Below are 25,614 nucleotides of genomic sequence, written 5' to 3' on the forward strand. Positions count from 1 at the left end.
AGAACTCATTCGCTCCCACAGCTTAGACTACCATTCCCAAAGGATCATCCCAGATGATCCCCAAATCTTCCTCTCCAGTCTTGACCTCCTTCTCTGCAGTCTCACATTTCCTTCTGCCAGCAGGACATCTCTATCTGAATGTCCTGCCAATACCTCAAACTTAACATTCCCCAAATAGAACTCATCTTCCCAACTAAATCTTGTCTTCCCCCTAGACTTTCCCATCACTGTAGGCAACACCCCCTCCTCCCCTTGTCTCACAAGTCCATAACCTTGTTGTTGTCCTTGACTCATCTCTCTCATTCGACCCACAAATTCAATCTGTCACCAAACTTGTCGGGTCTTCCTTCACAACATTGCTAAAATCTGCCCTTTCCTCTCCATTCAAACTGCTTCGGCATTGATCCAAGCACTTATACTATCCTGTCTTGATTACTGCATCGGCCTCCTTGCTGACCTCTCTGCCTCATATCTCTCCCCACTCCAGTCCGTACTTCACCCTGCTGCCCGGTTGATTTTTCTACCAAAGCTTCGGTCCATGTCCCACGACTCCTCAAAAGCCTCCAATGGTTACCCATCCACCTCTGCATCAACCAGATGGTCCTTACCATTCGCTTTAAAGCACTCGATCAGCTCTCATCCTCCTTGCTGATTTCACCCTATACACTTGGTTCCTCTAACACCAAAATATTCATGGTAACTCAGTCTCATCTATCTCGCCACCAATCCCTTGCCCAAGTCCTCCCTCTGGCCTGGAACTACCTCCCTCTTCATATCTGACAGACCACCCCTCTCCCCATCTTCAAAGTCATCCTAAAATTGCAAGTTCTCCGAAAGGGCTTCTCTAACCCCTTATTTCCCCACTATATTTACCATCTCCTCTGTATCGCCTGAGGGGTCTGTACCCATTAAGTATTTTGATACTCATTCTAACCCCAGCCCCACAGCCCTTGTGTACACATCCTTATATGCTTTCATTTCCCCTCTCTGTAATTCATTTATTTATTTGTTTATTTTTGTCATATTTGTTAAGCACTTATTATGTACCAAGCACTATACTGAGTGCTGGGGTAGATACAAACTAATCAGGTTGGACGCAGTCCATGTCCCACGTGGGGCTCCCCATTTTACAGATGAGGTAACTAAGGCACAGAGAAGTTAAGTGACTTGCCCAGAGTCACACAGCAGACAAGTGGCTATGTGTATTTCTGTCCTCCACTCTAGACTGTAAGCTCCTTGTGGGCAGGGATCATGTCTACCAACTCTATTGCATTGTAGTCTCTCAAGCTCCTAGTCCAGTGCTCAATAAAAACCTTTGATTCCTAGATTGAATTCCCAGAGCAGTGTGGCCTAGTAGAAAGAACAGGGGACTGGCAGTCAGAGGACCAGATTTGCAGGATCTAGGTCTGCCACTGGTCTGCTGTGTGTTCTTGAGTAAGCTTTTTTCTTAATGGAATTTGTTAAGTGTTCACTATGCATCAAGCACTGTTCTAAGCACTGGGGTAGATCGAATTAATCCAGTCAGACACAGTCCCTGTTCCACATAGGGCTCACAGTCTAAGTATCGCATGCCATTTTACAATGGAGGAAATTGAGGCACAGAGAAGTTAAGTGCTTGTCCAAGGTCACACAGCAGACAAGTTGCAGAGCCAGGATTAGAACCCTGGTCCTCTGACTCATAGGCCTGTGCTCTTTCCACTAGACCATGCTGCCCTGGGAATTCAATCTATCAGTCCAAGGGAAGAGAAGCAGCATGGCTTAGTGGTTAGAGTATGGTCCTGGGAGTCAGAAGGACCTGGGTTCTGATCCCAACTCTGCCACTTGTCTGCTGTGTGACTTTGGGCAAGTCACTTAACTTCTCTGTGCCTCACTTTCCTCCTCTGTAAAATGGGGACTGAGACTGGGAGCTCTTTGTGGGATAGGGACTGTATGCAACTTGATTATCCTGTATCTACCTCAGCACTTAGTACAGTGACTGGCACATAGTAAGCACTTAACAGATACCACAATTATTATTATTAGGTATTTTTTGAACACTGTACTAAGGGCTTGGGAGAGTACAATGCAATAGACTTGGTAGACATTCAGCTACTAATTCAATTCAATTGTATTTTTTGAGCCCTTACTGCATGCAGAGCATTGGGAGAGTACAATACAACAATAAACGGACACATTCCCTGCCCACAATGAGCTTATAATCTGGTGGGGGGAGACAAAAATCAATACAAATAAATTAATTACCATTATGTTTGTAAGTGCTGTGGGGCTAGGGAGGGGGGAAGAGCAAAGGGAGCAAATCAGGGTGACGCAGGAGAGAGAGGGAGAAGAGGAAAGGGGGGCTTAATCTGGGAAGGTCTCTTGAAGATGTGCCTTCGATAAGGCTTTGAACGGGGGAGAGTCATTGTCGGATTTGAGGGGGGAGGGTGTTCCAGGCCAGAGGCAGGACGTGGGTTAAAGGTTGGCGGCAAGATGGGTGAGATCGAGGCACAGTGAGAAGGTTAGCACTAGAATGAAGTGTGTAGGCTGGGCTGTAGAAGGAGAGTAGCAAGGTGAGGTAGGAGCGGGCAAGGTGGTAGAGTGCTTTAAAGCCAATGATGAGGAATTTTTGTTTGATATGGAGGTGGATGGGCAACCACTGGAGTTTTTTGAGGATCCGGGTGACATGTCCTGAGTGTTTGTGTAGAAAAATGATCCGGGCAGCGGAGTGAAGTATGGACTGGAGTGGTGAAAGACGGGGGGCTAGGAGGTCAGCAAGGAGGTTGATGCAGAAATCCAGGTGGGATAGGATGAATGATTGTATTGATGCAGTAGCAGTTTGGATAGAGAGGAAAGAGCATATTTTAGCAATGTTGTGAAGGTGGGACCAACAGGATTTAATAATGGATAGAATAGGTGGGTTGAATGAGAGAGGAGTCAAGGATAACACCAAGGTTACAGGCTCATGAGGCAGGAAAGACGGTGGTGCCGTCTACAGTGATGGCAAAGTTGGGGAGGACAGAGTTTGAGGAGGACAGAGGGTGTGAAGATAAGAAGTTCTGTTTAGGAAATGTTAAGTGTGAGGCGGCAGGAGGACATCCAAGTAGAGATGTCTTGAAGGCAGGAGAAATGTGAGACAACTTCTCAGGGCCTCAGGTTCCCCCTCTGTAAAATAGGTATAAAACATCTTGTTCTCCCTCTTAGACTTGGAGCCCTCTGTGGGACATAGAATGTTTTGATCTGCTTTTCTTATATCTATCCTAGCACTTACCACACTGGTTTGCAGTCTGAACTGATTGGCTTGTATCTACCCCACGTCTAAGTACACTCCCTGGGGGATAGTAAGCCCTTAACAAATACCATGACAATTTAACCACTGACATTATCATTAATAATTTCATTTTAAGATTGAAGAATGCTTAGTACATACGGAGTTTAGGTACCCCATCAAACTGGGACTTCTGATATGGACAACATAAATGCTGAGAGGCAGCGTGGCTTAGTGAGAAGCAGCATGGCTCAGTGGAAAGACCCCGGGCTTAGAAGTCAAAGGTCATGGGTTCTAATCCTGGCTCCACCACCTGTCAGCTGTTTGACTTCGGGCAAGTCACTTAACTTCTATGGGCCTCAGTGACCTCATCTGTTAAATGGGGATTACTTTCATTCATTCATTCAATAGTATTTATTGAGCGCTTACTATGTGCAGAGCACTGTACTAAGCACTTGGAATGTACAAATCGGCAACAGATAGAGAGAGTCCCTGCCCTTTGATGGGCTTACAGTCTAATCGGAGGAGAGAGGTAGACAAGAACAATGGCAATAAATAGAGTCAAGGGGAAGAACATCTCATAAAAACAACGGCAAATAAATAGAATCAGGGTGATGTACATCTCATTAAACAAAATAAACAAAATAAATAGGGTGATGAAGATATATACAGTTGAGCGGACGAGTACAGTGCTGAGGGGGTGGGACGGGAGGGGGGGGGAGGAGAGGGAAAGGGGGGAGAAGAGGGTTTAGCTGCGGAGAGGTGAAGGGAGGGTAGAGGGAGCAGAGGGAAGAAGGGGGGAGCTCAGTCTGGGAAGGCCTCTTGGAGGAGGTGAGCTTTAAGTAGGGATTTGAAGAGGGGAAGAGAATTAGATTGACGGAGGTGAGGAGGGAGGGCATTCCAGGACCACGGGAGCACGTGGCCCAGGGGTCGATGGCGGGATAGACGAGACCGAGGGACGGTGAGGAAGTGAGCGGCAGAGGAGCGGAGCGTGCGGGTGGGCAGTAGAAAAAGAGAGAAGGGAGGAGAGGTATGAAGGGGCAAGGTGATGGAGAGCCTTGAAGCCTAGAGTGAGGAATTTTTGTTTTGAGCGGAGGTTGATAGGCAACCATTGGAGGTGTTTAAGAAGGGGAGTGACACGCCCAGAACGTTTTTGCAGGAAGATGAGCCGGGCAGCAGAGTGAAGAGAAGACTGGAGCAGGGCAAGAGAGGAGGAAGGGAGATCGGAGAGAAGGCTGGCACAGTAGTCTAGCCGGACATAACGAGAGCCCGTAGCAGTAAGGTAGCCATTTGGGTGGAGAGGAAAGGGCGGATCTTGGCGATATTGTAAAGGTGAGACCAGCAGGTTTTGGTAACAGATCGGATGTGTGGGGTGAATGAGAGAGATGAGTCAAAGATGACAACGAGGTTGCGGGCCTGAGAGACGGGAAGGATGGTCGTACCATCCATGGTGATAGGGAAGTCTGGGAGAGGACCGGGCTTGGGAGGGAAGATGAGGAGCTCAGTCTTGCTCATGTTGAGTTTTAGGTGGTGGGCAGACATCCAGGTGGAAACATCCTGGAGGCAGGAGGAGATGTGAGCCTGAAGGGAGGGGGAGAGGACAGGGGCAGAGATGTAGATCTGCGTGTCATCTGCATAGAGATGGTAGTCAAAGTCCTGAGAGCGAATGAGTTCACCAAGGGAGTGAGTGTAAATGGAGAACAGAAGAGGGCCAAGAACTGACCCCTGAAGAACTCCAACAGTTAAAGGATGGGAGGGGGAGGAGGCTCCTGTGAAGGAGACTGAGAATGACCGGCCAGAGAGATGAGGAGAACCAGGAGAGGACGGAGTCCGTGAAGCCAAGGTGAGATAAGGTATGGAGGAGGAGGGGATGGTCGACAGTGTCAAAGGCAGCTGAGAGGTCAAGGAGGATTAGAATGGACTGTGAGTGTCACGTGGGACAACCTGATGACCTTGTATCTACCCCAATGCCTAGAACAGTGCTCAGCACATAGTAAGCGCTTAACAAATACCATCATTATTATTATTATGATTATTGTAACTTCACCCACAAATTGATATCACTTTGGAGGCTGAGAGGAAAGAAAAAAATAGTGATGCTCCGATGCCATGATTTTCAACAGAACAACATAGCCATTTTATTCATATGGTCAAGAAGCTCTTTTGTTGTGGTAGCTTGAGCCCTATCCCTCTTTTATAACCTCATTTCAAAAAAACACAATAGCTTTTCACTGTCCTCCAGAGAACATCCCTTCCTGCACTTAAAGACTGTTATTGTCCCTGCTCAGCCTATGCTTCAGGAATAGTTGAAATGAAATCTTAGAGTTTCTAAGCCTCAGGCACTTGCTAGAAGCATACATGCCTACAACAAGCCTTACTGGGGTTTTCTAGGTTGAAAGTTCAGGAACTGAGAGCTCTGGTTAATTTACCTGCCCAGAACATCTCTTTCTTCATGTAAATAAATCAATGGAACTGCACACTTCCTCAAATTTAATCTGGTGATAGACACTATATGAAAAGAAAGAAACCACTAAAATACTCTCTGACAAGCAATAATTACTTTGCATTTCTTGCATGACAAATCGACACAATTCTGTGAAAATCAGCTCATGCTTTTGCCACCATTGCTTGGAAGGAAGAGAAATAGAGATGAAGTTCCCAAAAGAAAACAAAAAAGATTTCTGAATCAATGAGATTAAAATAATGAAAAAGTTCCTACACCTTCATCATATATGTCCACTTTACCATAAAACCTGAGAAGAGCTTGAGAAAAATATAGAGCAGCCTGGTAGTTAAATTGTTTTGACCTTATCAGCTAACAAAAACATCCCCAGCTCTTCCCACACCTACCAGTGTCATAGCAGTGATGTAGCTGCTGGCAGTGAAATGGCATTTTAAAATGACTTCACGGCCACGGGCTGATTTCTTTCAAGTCTGGCCTAATTTTTATTTCTAGCCTCTTGATTTGTGGGGCCGCTTTAATTTACAAGGCTGTTTTAGTGAGTCTGAGTTCTCTTCCCCAGAATATATTTATTATTGTTTTAAAAATGTGAATATTCTAACCTATGCCATGATTTCTGGGTGGATGTAGAGGGTCAGGCCACGATACCTTAAAAGTAGCATGGCCTAGTAGAAAGAGCATGAAGCTGGGAGGTAGTGGACCTGGGTTATAACCCCAGCTCTGCTATTTTTCTGTGTGATCCTGGGCAAGTCACTTAGCCTCTCTCTGCCTCAGTTACCTCATTTGTAAAATGGGGATTAAGACCGTGAACCCTATGTGGGACAGCGACTGTGTACAACCTGATTAACTTGCTTCTACCCCAGTGCTTAGTACAGTGCCTGGCACATATTAAGTGCTAAACAAATGCCAGTTTGAAAAGAGAAAACTTAGCAAATTCCAGGTAAATACAATCATATTAAGGCAGCCAGCATTCACGCTCCCTGGCAGAGCTGAATAACAGATTAGTAGCTGCTTTTTACTTCGCCAAAGCCAACCAGAACCTCTGGAAAGACCTCAAGGGATTTTAATATGTACAACCAGGCCTACAACCAGGAATTACTCATCCTTCCAGTTCCATGAAGGCATCACTGGTCTGGTCCCCAAAGTCACTCTTCTCCTAGTTCTGAATTCTACTATGTTTGTAAACATGAGCCCAGTGAGAAAAAAAAAAGTGAATTATTCTTTTCCGGAGGGGAATCTCCCACATGACTTCTCAAAAGAGCCTTCCACAGGCTTAGAAGCCTTTCTTCCTTTAATAAGTCTGTTTCAGTGAGCCCATTATTTCTAGCCTTTTCTTGTTACTTTACCAAGAAAATGGTTGCTCTACTCTGGCTTTGGGAATTAGGGTATTTAAAATCAATCAATCAATCAATCAATCCAATAATGAAAAGCCCAAATTGAGCTAATACTGTTCTCAAAGTTTTTTTTTCAACAAATGTTTTCAAATGAATACTATCTATTCTCAGCCTACCAGCTTGTTCTGAACTCAGCAGTCTGTTATGCACTACCTCAGTTTCCTCCTCTGTAAAAGGGAAGAGCTAAGGAGGTCTGATTACACCTTTGGCAAATAGCCAACCTTATTATCTGAATGCTGAGGTTATCTCCCCTCAGGCTCCTGATGCATCCTGCCCTTTCTTACCTTGTTGGTATTTTCAGTAGGCATAAGCTACATTTTTATTGCTTTGTAAAGAAGATTCCTCAAATGCTTCTCAATCTCTTATTCTCCTTTAAATTGCCTCTATATAATGCTTCCTCACTGGAGGATAACAGTAACAAATGTACTGTTATTCTTTCAGGAATAGTATAACATCCTGAATACCAGCTCTCCGTGTAGAGTCTGAAATAAGCTAGATAACACACACTACTGTAATGTGATTCACTTCAAAATGTGGAATATTCACATCAGAGGTAATCCAATACTGAGCAAGACCATTTTATCTATTAGGTAACACTGCAGCTTTTGTCTGAGGTTTTGTGCTTTTTAGGAAATCTTTGCTTAGACTCCAAAGTAGCAAGGAGGAAATTTAACCTTTCTGTTCAGTAAAAGACAACTCTGGCAGGAATCAAGCCTACCCTCTATTTCCTGATGACGTACAGGCAGTGGAGTCTGTAAAGATTGGAGTGCTCAGAAGAGACAACATGGACTGCCTAAAACTCAGGGTTCCGGCCTCGGCTCCACCACTGATTTGTGGGTTAGCTCTAGCAAATTACTTCCCCTTCCCCTGACTCACCATCCCCATCTTTACCTTGAGAATGGTCAGCCTCACAGAGACTTGAGGCAAATCATTACACACTAAATGGAATATGACAATAGTTCTCTGAGCAACAACTTTCCTTCCATACTGACTTCAAACACCCAAATAATTCATTGATATTTTGAAAGTAAATTAAACCTCAGGATGAAAGTGTTCTGTGGAAATGTGCTTTTCACTCTGGCTAAAAACAGATCTACTTAAACCAGTCTGGGCAATGACAGCAAGGAAAGCAAAAGGTGAATCATTTCCTAAGACTGGAAAGAGCACAGAGGGAAAGAAATGTTTCTATAAGCACTCCCCTCGAGGAATACACCCAATCAGGGTGCAGGGCCTTGACAGTTTCCAGCCCCCAAGGTAGAATCCGCCCTATGGCACGAGATTCCATCTTCTCCTCAGGCTACAGTACTGATGTGGAGATTGTCAAATTGTCTCACAGACTGACAAGTAAGCCCAGAGATCCCACCTGTTTATATTATTTCCACCAGGGCCTCATTTTCACCCAATACATGAATAACATATATTGATTCATTACAGAGATAACAACCAACAGTCAACAACCAGGAAGCAAATGAGCAAGCGAGCAGTAGGATTTATTGAGAGCTCAGCTTGCACAAAGCACTGTACTAAGTGTAATAGATTCAGGAAACAGAGTCCCCATCCAAAAATTGTTTGCAATCTAACAGGAGAGACAGTCATAAATTAATTTACAGATAGAAGAAGCAGTGTTTTTAAATGGATATATACGAAAGTGCAATGGGAGGCTATGAGTGGAAGAGTGGTGAGGTGCTGTAAAAGTGCTAAGGAGAGAGAGGGGAGGGGATAAGGAGAAGAAAAAGTAATCAGGGAAAGCTTCCTGGAGAAGGTGGAATATCAGAAGGACTTTGAAGATGGGTTTGGCAAATTTGAAGTGGGAGGAAGTTCGCGGCACAAGGGCGTGAGCCAGGGGCCAAAAGTGAAAAAGTCAGGTAGGAATCACATTGAGAAAGTGTGAACTGGAGTATAGTGAGCAAAGAGATTTGGTAGGTAAAGTGAGCAGATGGAATACCTTAAAGCGCTTATAAGGTGCCAAGCACTCTTCTAAACTCTGGGGAAGACACAAGACCAGGTCGTGCACAATCCCTGTACCTCCTGGGACCCACAATCTTTAGAGTGGAGGGAGGGAGAACAGGTCTTTAATCTCCCTTTTACAGATGAGGAAAATGAGGCACAGAGAAGTTAAGTGACTTGTCCAAAATCACATAGCAGGTAAATTGCAGAGCCAGGATTACAAGCCAAGTCCTCTGAATCTCAGGCCAGTGTCCTTTCTACCAGGCCACGTCGAGTTTCTGTTTTATGTGCAGAGGAATGGGTAATCACAGAAGGTTTTGGAGGAGAGGAGAGAAATGTGCAGAACAGTGTTTTAGAAAGATAATCTGAGATAATCTGACTAGAGAGAAGAGATGCTGGAGGCAAAGATACAGTAATGAAGCCAGGATATGAACCAGAGCGGCGGCTGTTTTGATGGAGAGGAAGGGTTGGATCTAATGAATGTTGTCGACAAAAAACCCACAGGATTTAGCAACAGAACAAATGTGAAATTTGAAAGAGTGAGGAGTCAAAGATAATTCCAGTAATAGTAGAGATGTCCTTTGTATTCAAAGATGACTCTGCTGAAGTTGAAGTTCTATTCAAGCATACAGGTGTTGATGAGATTTAATCACACTGACATTTACTCTACACCTTGTGCATGACAAGAGAGTGTTTTGCTGGGCTGACATAACTGTACTTGCAAAACTTGTTACTGGTCTTCAATCATCCTGCGACCCCCTCCGTTCTTGAGGTTTCTGTTTGCAACCAGGGAAGCAGCATGGCATCGTGGAAAGAGCATGGTCTTAGGAGTCAGAGGATCTGGGTTCTAATCCCAGGTCTGCCACTTGCCTCTTGTTTGACCTTGGGCAAATCACCTCTCTGTGCCTCAATTTCCTCAATGGTAAAATGGGGATTCAAAACTTAGACTGTGAGATCCAGGTGGTACAGTGACTCTACCTGACCCGATGAACTTGTATCTACCCCAGCACTTAGAATGGTGTTTCACGCATGTAATCGCTTAACAAATACCATTAAAAAAAGACCAAACGACCCTCTATTTCCTGGCGCATTCCAAACAGTTCTGTCTGCCGTTATTCCAAATGGTTTGAGATAGTGCTTGGCTTTAGTCTTCAAAGCATTTGTTCTGCCCTCCCTTTCAGTTCAGGGTACAGGCTTCTCATTATGAGATTAAGAGGTAACAGCTCCTTTTGGTAAAGAAATAAGGTTATTGATGGATCACAACCATTGAGGATTAGGTATTAAAATCATAATATTGATCCAGGAGGGTGGAGTTAAGACTTCAATATATACTTGGCTGAGTGTACGTTAATTTAATTTATAGCCCTGTTGTTGGTTCCGTGGATAGAGCAGTGGTCTGAGAATCAGGAAACCTGGGTTCTAGCCCCAGTTCTGCCTTTATCTGGCTCTTGTGCTTCAAGGCTACACCTGCATTTTGCAGTTCTCTGCATCCCTGAGCGTGGCTTAGTGGAAAGATTACAGGCTTGGGAGTCATAGGTCTTGGGTTCTAATCCCAGCTCTGCCCCTTGTCTGCTGTGTGACCTTGGGCAATTCACTTAACTTCTCTGTGCCTCAGTTACCTCATCTGTAAAAATGGGGATTAAAAAATGTGAGCCCCACGTGGGACAATCTGATTACCCTGTATCTACCCCAGCGCTTAGAACAGTGCTCTGCACATAGTAAGTGCTTAACAAATACCATAATTATTATTATTATTATTACATAATTGTTGCACTCCATGCACAAATGAGAATATGACTGCCAATGAATAGAGAATGTGACTCATCCCGCACAAGCTACTACCACTAAAATCCCCCCCCCCCAAACAGTGCATGAACTCTGCCAGAATATCCTTCCTCTGAATATCCCATCGCTGAAGACAGCACCACTATCCTCTCTTTTGTCGCAAGCCTGTTACCTTGGCATTATCCTCGACTTATTTCTCTCATTCAACCTAATTATTTAATCTGGCAGCAAATCCTTGTCAGTTCTACCTTCACAAAGTCCCTAAAATCTGCTCTTTCCTTTCCATAGACACCGCTACCCCGTTAATCCCAGCACTTATCCTGCCTTGCCTTGATTACAGTATCAGTCTCCTTGTTGACCTCACTGCCTTCTGTCTCTCCGCATTCCAGTCCATACGTCACTCTGCTGCCCAGATCATTTTTCCAAAAAAAATACTCAGTCGTGTTTCCCCACTCCTCAAGAAACTCCAGTGGTTGCCCATCCTCCTCTTTATCAGAAAGACTCCTTACTATTGGCTTTAAAGCTCTCCATCACACTATCCCTTCCTATCTTACCTCACTAATTTCCTACTACAACATAGCACGCTTACTTCACTCCTCTAATGCCACCCTCCTTGCTGAACTTCAGTCTTATCTATCTCACCACCAACCCTTCGCTCATGCCCTGCCTCTTACCTGGAACTCCTTCCCCCTTCAGATCTTGACAGACCACCATTTTCCTCATCTTCAAAGCTTTATTAAAATCACAACTCCTCTGAGAGGTCTTCCTTTACTAACCAACCCCTCATTTCCCCTACTCCCTCTCTCTTCTGCCTCACCTTTGCGTGTGGATTTGTAACCTTTTTTAACCCCATCTTCAGGCCCAGAGCACTTATATGTGTATCTGTAATTTGTTTTAACGTCTGTCTCCTCCTCTAGACTGTAAACATTTTGTGGACAGGGAACACGTCTACTAAATCTGTTAGGTTTTTCTGTTGCCCCACTGCACAGTGCAGAATCTGGGAAGTGATTCCTAATCACCTGTATGATGTCTTGTGTAAATGCCTCCAGAGCAAAATCAGCAGGAGAGAACAATCCTTAGATGACTCGCCTCTGTTGGATACAGAATACCAAGATGAATGAACCATTGATCTAACCCAGGGATGGCATTTCTTGTTATCTTTTTACTACTAGGCTGAATAAGACTGGTAGATAGAATGAGTTTTAATGATAGTTTCAATTCTCACTCTTAAAAATCATTAATAAGTATTTAGCAAATTACTACTGTAGCACACTAAATGACCCTCTAATGGCTTGTAAAAGGTAATGCTATAATCAAGATGCCTAACTTAGAGAAGCAGCACGGCCTACGGAAACAGCACAGGCCTGGGAGTCAGAGGTCCTGGCTTCTAATCCTGACTCTACCATTTGCTTTCTGTATGACTTTGGGCAACTCACTTAATTTTCCTGTGCCTTGATTTCCTCAACTGTAAAATAAGAATTAAATCCCTGCTCTCCCTCCTGGGAGCCACATGTGGGACAGGGACTGTGTTTCACCAGAGTAACTTGTATCTACCCCAATACTTAGAACAATGTTTGATCCCTAGTAGGTGCTTAACAAATATGATAATAATAATAATATTAATAACTTCCTCCCAGATTTTAGTTCATGCACTGGGAGATTGTGGCTCATTATAGATGAATGTCCATCAGTGCTCTCCCTCTTTTTCCAGTCTCAAATTCAGTCCCAGATATTGACGCTAAAGGTTCATTGTATCCTTCCAGCATGATCAGCTGTGAATGAAGACTCTGGAGGAGCTCTTCCTCTGGAAACTCCTTGGACAAAACTTCCTAGCCCTCTCATGCCTGCCTTTTGTAAAGACCAAAACTCAGTGGGAATAATCTCCTATAACTTTATAAAATTACCTAATCATCCAGCTCCAAAACATCTGTCATTGCAAGGAAAATGGGTGCCAGGTACCCAAAACCTTTACAGGATATGATCGAAACACTAAAGTGAGGAGCAAACATGGCAGTTTTATAGCAACTTTCATCTCATTAACTTCATCTCCAGTGGAGCTAAGATTGTTTTCAGCTGGGTTTCAACCCAATTTGAGAACTACTCCAATTTCAGAATGACAGATGGTGAAAATGGCACTGGGAGGTTCTCAAAAAGAGACTAACCACTTCGAAAATACAGACAGGCTCAGCTTCTGAACAAGTTCACTTCTGATGACTGACCGGAATTCTCAGCAGGGAATCCAGAGGTGCTGACAGAAGCGGGAAATTGATCAGCCACTGGTTGTGCCATCACAGAGTGGAGTAGCAGAAGTTGCTAGAAACTGTGGTCCCTTGCAGCCAGCTGCCTGATTCCTTACCTCTGCTGGCTCCTAAAGAATGCATGGCAATGAACACATGATATGACTGCAGAAGCAGCTGCACTTTCTTTGGTTTTCACTTATCTTCTGCACGGATGCTGCTGTGGTCTGCTTTATGCTGTGATCTTTCCTTAGGACAGTCTAACAGCCCCTAGAAGCTTTTCCCCTCCTAACCATCTGCCATGGTGCTGCCAAGGTCACAGACACACAGATGATCACAGAAATTGGCATACTAACCCACAAAGATGCTGCTTCTTACCACTCTGGTGTAATTTGGGCTGTCCTAATCAATTAATCAATAACCCTGCTCATCTTCCTTTCTAAACTCACTCCTCCTCTCAACTTTTCTTCTCCCTGTTGACAACACCACCACCCTTTCTGACTCACAAGACCCCTTACCTTGGTGTCATCTTTGTCCCCTCACTGTCCCGCACTCTTACATCCAATCAGCTGCTAAATCTGGCTGATTTTTCCTCAGCAAGAGTTCGTGGTTCAGCCCCTTTCTCTACACCCAGGCAGGTTATCCCCATTATCCAAACTTGATGTAGCATGGTTAGACTGTATTGGTTTCATCACTGGATTCCCAGCCTCCAACCTCTCCCTGCTTCAGGTCCCAGAACCAAGAACTTACCCAGTAGAATTGATTGTAGTGATAATGGTTTGCGCAGTGCTACTCGTTCTTCTCTCGGCCTGCCAATCTTGTTCCCTCTGGGGCACAGATGCAATGAGGAAGTACATGGGCTGAGGTGTAGCATACTAGAAAATGCATGCTAAGGTTTAGCACATACAGGACCTATTCATGGCCAAAGTGACCAGAGTCAAGTGCCTGTTTTGTTCCACGGTGCAATGACCAAGCAGCCAGTCATCTTGGTAACTGCCGGAGTCTTCACCTCTCACGAGACAGCTATTTTTCAGTATTTCTGCTGTTCACCTCACAGAATGCCTTGGGTGGTCCTTCAGTCAGAAATCTCCACGGACGGCAGAGTCCCAGTGAGCAGAACCAGGACCCAAAACCTAGGGGTTTTGATTCCCAGAGCAATGTTCTGCCTGCTAGGCCAACCACAGAGCTAACCCCAAATTCAATAGTATTATACGACTCAACTTGTGAAAGACTGTTTTCCCAGACAGGTGATAATCTAAAGCCAATTCTATTCATTTTATTAGGCCTGTATTTCCTCTGAAGGTAAGAAGATACGAGCAGAATATGATGGTTTTTAGTCAGAGCAGAAATCAAGCAGAAATAGGAACTACACATCCTGGTCCTCCCCAGCCACTGGAGCTCCAGGGTCCATGGAAGGCCATCTGAGGAACCAGGCCGACCCTTTCCTCCCCACCTGAGTGGGTGGAGAAAACTACCTCCACTACAGTTGGAAAAGTGGGAAGGTTGTGGCTCATAGTTATATGACCCCGAGCACCTCTAATCTCCCCACACTATTCTCCCTATTCTCTAATAATAATAATGAGAGTAACAATGAGAGTAAGCACTTATTATGTGCCAAACATTGTTCTAAGTGCTGGGGGAGATACAAGGTTATCAGGTTGTCCCGAGTGGGGCTCACAATCTTAATTCTCATTTCACAGATGAGGTAACTGAGGTACAGAGAAGTGAAGTGACTTGCCCAAAGTCACACAGCTGACAAGTAGCAGAGGTGGGTTTAGAACCCAGGACCTCTGACTCCCATGCCCATGCTCTTTCCACTAAGCCACGCTGCTTCTTTACTGCCACAGTGGTCTAAAAGTTTGGAAGACCTGGCTGCTGCTGCTTTATCCTGGCCCCACCACCTTGATGGTGAAGAAGGTGAAGATCTTATCTACCAACTCTATTGTATTGCTCTTAATAATAATAATAATAATAATGATGATGGCATTTGTTAAGCACTATCTACCAAGCACTGTTCTAAGCGCTGGGGTAGGTACAAGGTAATCAGGTTGTCCCACATGGGGCTCACAGTCTGAATCTCCATTTTGCAGATGAGGTAACTGAGGCACAGAGAATAATAATGATAATAATGGCACAGGTTAAGCACTTACTATATGCAAAGCACTGTTCTAAGCACTAGGGAGGAATACAAGGTGATCAGGTTGTCCCATGTGGGGCTCACAGTCTTAATCTCCATTTTACAGATGAAGTCACTGAGGCACAAAGAAGTGAAGTGATTTGCCCATAGTCACATGGCTGACAAGCGGTGGTGTACAGTGTGCTAAACTCCACAGAAACTGTCCTCTTAGAGGTCACCAATGATGTCCTTCTTGCTAAATCCTCGATCTGTTGTATCTCACCGCCCCCCTCGTCCAAGTCCTGCCTCTGGCCTGGAACCGCCTTCCTTTTCACATCCACCAGAAATCACTCTTCCCACCTTCAAAGTCTTATTAAAAGCACATCTCCGAGAGGCCTTCCCTGACTAAGCCCTAATACCCTCTTCCCCCACTCTCTTCTTTGTTGCCCTGGCAATTGGATTTCCACCCTTTTTTAACCCCACCCTCAGCTCCACAGTGTTACCCTAGCCCTCCTCAGTCTCTGCCTCCATGACAGGGAGATAAGTGTCAAACACTGAGGCCTGCGCAAATAGCCTCTGCTGCTGAGACAGTTTTCCCCACTGCTCCTTCCTCTCCCTGACTCCAAATGATGGTCTGGGATGAGCTCCGCCACGGTGTGGGGAGGGAGAGTCAAGCAACGTCATTTCATTAGAGAAGCAGCGTGCCTCAGTGGTAAGAGCACGGGCTTTGGAGTCAGAGGTTATGGGTTCGAATCCCAGCTTTGCCACTTGTCAGCTGTGTGACTGTGGGCAAGTTACTTAACTTCTCTGTGCCTCAGTTACCGCATCTGTAAAATGGGGATTAAGACTGTGAATCCCAGATGGGACAACCTGATTCCCCTGTGTCTACCCCAGCACTTAGAACAGTGCTCTGCACATAGTAAATGCTTAACAAATACCAACATTATTAAAGAGCACGGGCTTGGGAGTCAGAGGTTGTGGGTTCTAATCTTGGCTTTGCCACTTGTCAGCTGTGTGACTTTGGGCAAGTTACTTCACTTCTCTGTGCCTCAGTTACCTCATCTGTAAAATGGGGATTAAGACTGTGAATCCCAGATGGGACAACCTGATTACCTTGTGTCTACCCCAGAGCTTAGAACAGTGCTTGGCATATTGTAAGCACTTGACAGATACCATTATTATTATTATTATTATTATTCCCCTGCAGTCCAAGGTGGCCCCACAGTGCACCGAGGGGGCTCTGACCCGCTGACACCATCCCTCCCCTCCCCCATCCCCTCTTGCCCGGGGCTTGTTCTGAGGGCCTCAGCCCCGCTGCTTCGGAACACACTCACGTGCAGTGACCCCTGCCCCCTACCAGTCCCAGGGCCCGGCTCCGCTGTCTGACCTCCAGTATCCCAGTACCTGCAAACCTCCCTCCCTCCCCTCACACAAACCACAACATGGAGTTGCTGGGGCGTGTTCCCCAGCCCCGAAGTCCTACCTTCAGGAGCTCCTGAAGCCACTGCTGCTGCAGGATACCTCTCACCCCCACCCTATCACAGTTTGGGATTGACTCTAGTTCCCTGCGCTTCCCCAGTGCCTTGGCATTTTGGGGGTGTCCCTCACTCCCCAGCCCCAGGCCACATGGTTCCAAGATGGCGGATCGGGTCACGAGGTAGAGATCAACGGACCACAGGAGGAGGGACTAAGAGTGATGAACAGGTACTATTGGAAGATGAGGGATGCTAATTTCTGCTCAACTGCCAACAAGAAGCCATGGATCCTGATTGACAGTAGGGGGACAAATGAGGGTTCACTCCATGGAAGAATCTTCAGGAGGGCCAAGGGGAGCTGACCAGCTCGGGGTGGGCTTAAGCAAAGGAAACAATGTGATAAAACCCCACCCCGGTAAGTGGTCTGAACTCAGGACAGGGACCACTCAGTGCTCAGTGTGGTCATGTGCTGAGCCCTCCTGGGAAGGAGTGGGATTAAAGGTGCCTGACTTGGAGAGAGCTGTGTACTCTTCGATCTCTATGCTACATCTCAACCAGAGTGGTAGCACACAGCACTTACGTACATACCCATAATTTATTTATTTATATTAACGTCTGTCTCCCCCTCTAGACTGTAAACTCTTTGTGGGCAGGGAATGTGACTGATAACTCTGTTACATTGTGTTTGCCCAAGCACTTAGTACAGTGTTCTGCACAAGCACTCAATTAATATGACTGATTGATTGAGAGATTAGTCAAGGAAGGCTTCCAGGAGGAGATGTAATTTAATACTGCTTTGAAGGTGGGGAGAATAATGGTCAGTTGCATCTGAAGGGTGAGGGAGATTGAGACAGGAAAAGGAACGTGAGCCAGAGGTCAGTGGTGAGAGAGACAAGACCAATGCATGATGACTAGGTTGCTATTAGAAGAACAAAACATGTTAGCCGAGTTGCTGCGGGCAAAGATTGAGGATAGGAGGTGGCAAAAGAGCTGAGTAAGTGCCTTAAAGTTGGTGGTGAGGAATTTCTGCTTAATGCGGTGATAGAATCACGGTGGATGGCAAGAACCAAATGGACATATTCCCTATATGCAAGGATCTTACACTCTGATGGGGAAGCTAGACACAGACATATTTACAGAGAAATTTAAAAAAATACTGAGCAAATATATACATATGTGTTGAGGGTGAATATAATCGGTACACAGGTGCTATCAGCAAATCAGCTGATAGTATTTATTGAACATTTACTGTGTGCAGAGCACTGTACTAACTGCTTAGGAGAGAAGAATATAATGATATGAGAGTTGGTAGACATTTTCCTGCCCACAGTGAGCTTACAGCATTTGGGTTTATATAACTTGGGATTTGGGGAATTGATCAGGGAAGACTTACTGGAGGAGGTAACCTTTGAATATGTGAATGACTATAGTCTGTCAGGTTCTGGAAGTGAGACAGTTCCAAGCTGTGGGGACAGCATGAGTAAGGGGACAGAGGAAGGAGAGTTAAGAGTGAAATAGAGTAAAAAGTTTAGCTTGGCCTGAATAATAAGAATGGGTTGGAGAGTGGCATACATTCATTCAATCGTATTTATCGAGCACTTATGGTGTGGAGAAGAGAGCAGGTACACAAGGTGGAGTGAGTAAGTGAAAGAACCTTGGAGGCAACTGTGAAGAGTTTTTCTTGATGCAGAGAGGCACGAGAAGCCAATGGAAGGCTTTGAGGAACAAATAAATGTGGGCCAAATGACACTTCAGAAAGATTATCCTTGTAGGAGTTTATAGCATAGACTGGAGAGGGGAGAGACTGGAGGCAGGGAGACTAGTGAAGAGACTGATACAATAGTCTAGTGGTAATGGGACCAGAGCTTGTACGAGGGAGCTAGCTATTTTGATGGAGAGGAATCCGTAGATCTGGGGAGATGTGCAGGAAGAACAACCAGGACTTGGTAGTAATAATAATAATAATGTTGGTATTTGTTAAGCGCTTACTATGTGCCGAGCACCGTTCTAAGCGCTGGGGTAGACACAGGGGAATCAGGATGTCCCACGTGGGGCTAACAGTCTTAATCCCCATTTTATAGATGAGGTAACTGAGGCACAGAGAAGCTAAGTGACTTGCCCACAGTCACACAGCTGGCAAGTGGCAGAGCTGGGATTTGAGCTCATGACCTCTGACTCCAGAGTAGACAATGTGAGAACTGAAAGACAGGGAGGAGTCCAGAAGCACTGTGCTAAGCACTTGGGAGAGCGCAATACAACAAAATAACAGACAAATACCCTGCCCACAGTGAGCTTACAGTCTAGAAGAATAAGCTTGCAGTCTAGAGAGAATTGGTAGGCACAATACCTGCCCTCAAGGAGTTTATGATCTAGAGGGGGAGACAGGCACTGAGACAAATTAAAAGTAATAATAATAATTATGGTATTTGTTAAGCACTTACTATGTACCTAGCACTGTTCTAAGAGCTGGAGTAGATACAAGGTAATCGGGTTGTCCCATGTGGGGCTCACAGTCTTAATCTCCATTTTACAGATGAGGTACCTGAGACACAGAGAAGTGAAGTGGCTTGCCCAATGTCACACAGCAGATGAGTGGCAGAGCGGAATTAGAACCCACATCCTCTGACTCCCTAGCCCCTAAAGATATGTTCATAAATGCTGTTGGGGAGAGGTTGTGGATTGAGCACCTAAGGGATTAGATGGTGAGGACTACTAGTCAGTCAATTGTATTTATTGAGCACTGTACTAAGCACTTGGGAGAGAACAACATAACAACACCCACAATGAGTTCATAGCCTAGAAGGGGAAGTAGATATTACTATAAATAAATACAATCACAGATCTGTACATAAGTGCTATGGGCCTGAGAGGAGGTGAATAAAGGGAGCAAGGTGATGCAGGTCATGCAGAAGGGAGAAGAGGAAAGGAGGGCTTAGTCAGGGAAGGCCTCTTGGAGGAGATGTGCCTTCAGTGAGGCTTTAAAGCATGGGAGAGTAATTGTCTGTCAGATACAAAGAGGGAAGGTGTTTCAGGCTAGAGGCAGTATGTGGGTGAGAGGTCGGCAGTGAGATAGACCAGATCGAGGTACCGTGAGAAGGTTGACATTAGAGGAGCAAAGTACATGGGCTGGATTGTAGTAGGAGAGTAGTGAGGAGAGATAGGAGAGGGCAAGGTGATTTGTAATAGTATTAAGTGCTTATTATGTGCATTAACTCTATAGAACTCTCCCCAGCACTGTGAGCCCCATTTGGGACAGAACCGTGTCCGATCTGATTAGTTTGTATCTACCCTAGTGCTTAGCACAGTGCTTGACACATGGTAAACACTCAACAAATACTCTAAATACAGTGCTCTGCATGGAGAAAGCATTTGATAAATGCTATTGACTGACTGACTGACAGACTGAGATGAGATGAAGCAGAAGGTCAGTAGAATTGAGAAATGAAAGGGAAGGGTTGCCTGGGAGGCCAGAGGGATCATCAGCATCCCCAAGGATCAGAGAAGGAGAAGAAAGGGAGAGCAGGAAAGCAAGAAAAGCATCAAAGTTGGTCAGAAATGCAGAGGTGGGACCAGGAATGGAAGAGAAGGTGGCTAATGGATGTAAGGGGAAGTAAAGATGGATGATGTAGATTCAAAGGAGAGAGAAGGGGAGCGCAAGAGAGCTAAAGTCACAGGGCAGTGTGAAAGGGTAGCGGTGAAGAGCAGGTAGGCTCTTCTCCCTTTTTAGGCTCCTCTCCCTTATCTTGAGAAATGGAGAGAGTGGGAGAAGATGACCCTCCCCCAGCCCGCTGCTAGTCAGGAGAGAGAAGCAAGGAAAACAGACTCAGCAGTTGGGAGTTTAGTTTTGGGGGTGGTGAGGAAGAGGAGTGAATGGCTCAGGAAGAGATCAGAGCTGAAAGGGAGTTTGCCACGATGGAGGGAGGGTTACACAGACCACAGTGGCATGGAGTTGTTGGAAGAGTGGGTGGTGGGCTAGGAGAATTTACAGGTGGGTTTATAAGATCTGAGGTGTTGGGTGGTGTTCTTTAGGGTAGGAGTTTGGTGGGGTGGGGAAGGAAGGGCGAAGGGCATGATGAGAAAAATATCCGGGTTAAGATAGTCCTTCCCTACCAACTGCCTCAGCCTCCCCAAAATTACAAAATTTGTTAAGGCTTTCCATCTCATCCATATCTTTAAGGGAGAGAGGGGCAGGAGGAGAGGAGCTGTTAACCTGGAGCACATGTTTAGGGCTCTGTGACTTCAGGCTAGCACGATACAGCCCCTGGGTCATCTGAGCAGCCTACTGAGTGCTTGAAAGATCAATGGCCAGGAGTTTCTGCTTGATATGGAGAGGAAAGAGCAACCATGAGAGATTTTGAGGCAAGGGGACATATGTGCAGAATGACACTATGGATTTTGCGATACATCACTGGGCAATGTGCTACCCTGGTAACATAATTCAGTGGTTTGGGTGTTCCTTGATTGTATGTAGGATTTGCCAGAGGTGGGATGTGAATTGGTACATTTACTTTCCAGGACTTACACCTGGCTCAAGGGCAAAGTGGTCATTTTGTCCCATTTTATACCAATCTGGTTTTCAGCTGGTCTCTTCCCTATCTGGTCCTGGGTATGGGGCAGGGAAGGTCAGCAAAGGTATGCTTGAGAGCCAAAAGTAGTTACCCTACTCAAGAATGGTGCAGGACTTAGGGAATTGGTTGTTGTACCTTCCCCTCAGAAGTACAAACTACCTGTGCTAGCCAAGCAACGTGGGCCTCACCACGTCAGCCCCCCAGAGGCAGTCAGCCTTGGGTGAAGGAGCCATGACAACCTTTGACTGTGCAGCAGTGACAGCTTCTCTATCTTACTCTTCCCCGAAGCCACTATCCCCACCACATCCCTCTGGCCTGACTAGGCCTGAAAAGACCACTTGCCCTGGGGGCACTGAAGTATTGTGGCCTAGTCCTCCACCTGTTCTCTAGCTGGAGGGACTTGGCCAAGTGCGAAGCCACGGCGATTGCTCCATTCACCCTTCCCCACAACCCAGCCCTCCTACCCACCTTCTTTTGGCTCAGTCAGAACGTAGAAGAGAGATGGCTCTTGCCCTCAGAGAGTTTATGCACGGTGACACAATGGGGAGACAGACTGCCTTGCGCAATTTAGAGCCACAAATTGGAATGCTGGCAACTTTCCCAGAAAGCTGTCTCTCACAAACCTGAAGCCCGATTTCAGGACTTTGGTGTTTCTGGGAAATTCGGGTAGGCTTCCGGGTTTGGGGTATTAATTTGAATTGACCCAGATTTTTTGAACTTTGCCTAGCTCTAGTTCCCTGGGCTGAGCCAGAAGTGTTTGTAACCTGGAGTGAAATTGGCCAAGTGTCACAGTATTGGTAGGACTAAGCTTGTAGGCAATCTTTTGTTTATTATTTGCCTCAAATCTTTTTTTCTTTTCCTTGAAACAACATATTGGTTGTTTTGTTTTGGTGGAGAGAATGGGGATTGTGGGGTAAGTGCTATAATAGATGAAAGAGGTTCAGAGCGTGGCTTTTCACCTCAGAATTCTCGAAAATCTGTATTTGCTAGGAAGAGCGGAGGAAGGAGCCCCAGACTGGTATATGCAAGGGAAAATCCTGCTACCCTGGCTATCACAAAGTGGAATTGTGAATGAGGAGCCAGGAAATTGGTCATTATAGGGTTTTCCAAAACTTCAACACTATTTGAAATCGTCTAACATGGCCACTCTGTACAATTCTCCTCCTGTCAGAAATGAATGGGTCAAACTAGGACAGCTGGAAAGTGCAGACAATGTCTGCGGAGGCTCAGCCTCCTCCGGATGCTGACATGTTTGTTCAGTACCTCCCGATAACACATTGTTCACAGAGAGGCAGATGCAGTGTTTCACTTCTTTTGACAGCAACCGGCTGTCCTGCCTCTTCCCACTCTAAAGTCAACCCTGGGTGGGAAGGAAGCACGATGACTAACAAATCATATTTCTCTTGCTCTGACTTTACCCTAGATTACCCTATCTTCTTGTTTGACTCAAATGTGCCTGGTACACTGAAGAACTCTTTATACTTTTGACAAAAAGTTCTAAGGTATTTTAATTTAAAAAAAAACAAAAAACCCCAAACAACTGATGTTTGGAAGGGAAATACTTCCTGTAGATAATTCAATTTGAATGTTATTGCTAATAATACAGTGATGGTACCCAGTATTTATGTAAAGCTTTGGAGAAGCGCAAAGTATTTTCAAGGCATCACCTAGCTCCTCCTATCTCCAAAGGGAGGACACAGAAAGAATGGGAATTATTTCTTCTGCTGGCCTAGGTCATTTACTGATGTTATTTGCATACTTGTGGGACCACAAGGTCCTGATACTATTTCTGCTCATTCCCCCTGCCATATTCACCCCTGGATCATGGAGGTAGAGAAGGTTTTTCGAAGTTTAGAAGTGCTCCATGGCCTATTCATGGTTAACTGTCATTCAGCTTCAGTAGGTTGAGAAAGGTACTGTACTTCTGTAGTGATGGTGTTAATTTGAGGAACACTTTGAGAGAATACTCTTGTGACTAAATAATTATAATTGTGCTATTTGTTAATAATGTTGGTATTTGTTAAGCGCTTACTATGTGCCGAGCACTGTTCTAAGCGCTGGGGTAGACACAAGGGAATCAGGTTGTCCCACGTGGGGCTCACAGTCTTAATCCCCATTTTACAGATGAGGTAACTGAGGCACCGAGAAGTTAAGTGACTTGCCCAAAGTCACACAGCTGACAAATGGCCGAGCCAGGATTTGAACCCATGACCTCTGACTCCAAAGCCCATGCTCTTTCCACTGAGCCACGCTGCTTTCTATGTGTCAAGCACCGTTCTAAGCACTGGGATAGATACCAGTTAATCAGGTATCAGATGCAGTCCCTGACCCTGTTTACGTAGGACTACTAAGCCTGCTTTTGCCAATCATTTTTCTAATCATCTGGCCCACCAGATTTAACCCTGGTGGCCCTTTTCTGTTTCCTATCTAGCAATGTGGGCTGTTCCCATGGCAAGTATCCATGAGAAGTGAGCCCCAGTAAAGTGGAGAATGGAGTCAATTAATTTGGTAACAAGCAGAAGAAATCCTACAGAGAGATTTGATATGACATTATAGATGATACAGAGAGGTCATTATCTAGATAAATGCTTACCTCTCCTGTTCAGCTTGCTCATAAAAAATGGCGGTCTCTGCACCCACTTTCCTGGATGTGTCTCCATATGAATTTTCAATCTTGTTTCCTCTCTGCTATGTGGCTTTCCTGGGAGTGTCCCACTGGAGGCTCTACAGATTCATCAGCATCCAGAATTCTGTTCCATGTTCATTCCTGCAACCGCATGTCCAGTGGTTTTCTGCATTACCTGAAATACCCCTTTCCTCCCTCTCATCCTAGCGGATGTACACTCCTAATCTCAGAGAGCATGCTGGGGGTTGTTACATATCTTACCTCCCAGCATGTGTCTGACCTGATTATCTTGTCCCTACCACCAAGGTCAGGCAGTGTTTTCAGGAGAGGGGGTTGGTCTGCATTGTCAAAGGCAGCTGAGAGGTTTAGGAGGATTAAGGTGGAATAGAGGTCTTTGGATTTGCCAGGTTGGTATAGTATAGTCCAGTGCTTGTTACATTTTAAGCACTTACCAAATACCACAATTCTCCTAAGTTCTTTCCCATCTCAGGGAACTGAAGTAGGATGTGCTCACTGTAGGGTGACCATCAGTCATTCACTTTGGTGTCCCTCAATATGTGGACACCACCATGCCAACCTTAAAATCCACCCCCTCCTTCCCTGTGGCCCTTCCTGATCTGTATCTTTCCATCCTGTCCCTCAAATGGAGCATCCCATTCCTCTCCGTGACTGCATAAACTACACCTCTGTAGTTCCCGAGGACACGGGCAGGCTGAAGTTAAGATGTTCTGCTCACTGCTTCCCTGTGAGTTGAATTTAATGGCTGAGGATTTGCTATTTTCAAAATTAGAAATGGGGAAAAGTTTCCTGTTTGCCATGTTTTATCCCCCATATTCTAGGTTCTGCTTCCCACTGAGTCTAGGAAACCTTTTCCACTATTCATTGCATACATGCTGATGAATAGGCCCTTAGTGCAAGAAGCTCCAGTGGGGAAATTTAGAGATGTGATTCTGTTCCTAGCGTTGTCATTTTTCAGTGGTGTGACAGTGGGCAAGCCCCTTCATCTGCCTGTCTCCAAGTTTCTCCACCTGCAAAATGGACCCCCTTGTATGACTCTTCTGCCTCAAAGATACTGCAGGGACTAAAGGGATTTTGCCTGAAATGAATTTGGGACACCTCAAAAGAAAGTATGATGCATCAAATATAAACAGCAAGGATGACAGTCACACAGATCTTAAGCTCTTTCCTGCAGAAACGATCTGGGCATGTCACTCCCCTTCTTAAACACCTCCAGTGGTTGCCTATCAACCTCCACTCCAAATAAAAACTCCTCACTCTAGGCTTCAAGGCTCTATGTCACCTTGCCCCTTCCTACCTCTCCTCTCTTCTCTCTTTCTACCGCCCACCCCGCACGCTCCGCTCCTCTGCCACCCACCTCCTCACCGTCCCTCGATCTCGCCTATCCCGCTGTCGACCCCTGGGTCACGTCCTCCCGCGGTCCCAGAACGCCCTCCCTCCTCACCTCCGCCAAACTGATTCTCTTTCCCTCTTCAAAACCCTACTTAAAACTCACCTCCTCCAAGAGGCCTTCCCAGACTGAGCTCCCCTTCTCCCTCTACTCCCTCTACCACCCCTCCTTCACCTCTCCGCAGCTTAACCCTCTTTTCCCCCCATTTCCCTCTGCTCCTCCCCCTCTCCCTTGCCATCCCCTCAGCACTGTACTCGTCTGCTCAACTGTATATATTTTCATTACCCTATTTATTTTGTTAATGAAATGTACATCGCCTTGATTCTATTTAGTTGCCATTGTTTTTACGAGAT

The 25,614-nt window shown here is 45.5% G+C and overlaps 1 long non-coding RNA gene across 1 annotated transcript in view; it reads right to left on the reverse strand.

Annotated features, from left to right (window-relative positions):
* The window catches only part of LOC114808231, a 141,832-nt gene extending 125,029 nt beyond the window's left edge, over window positions 1-16,803 (reverse strand). The window contains exon 1 of the long non-coding RNA XR_003756075.2: window positions 16,668-16,803. This is a non-coding gene — a long non-coding RNA (uncharacterized LOC114808231). The remainder of the gene's footprint in view (window positions 1-16,667) is intronic.
* Between the last annotated feature and the right edge of the window lie 8,811 nt (window positions 16,804-25,614).

The sequence above is a fragment of the Ornithorhynchus anatinus genome, chromosome X5 (assembly GCF_004115215.2).
Source record: "Ornithorhynchus anatinus isolate Pmale09 chromosome X5, mOrnAna1.pri.v4, whole genome shotgun sequence".
Taxonomy (NCBI): Eukaryota; Metazoa; Chordata; class Mammalia; order Monotremata; family Ornithorhynchidae; genus Ornithorhynchus; species Ornithorhynchus anatinus.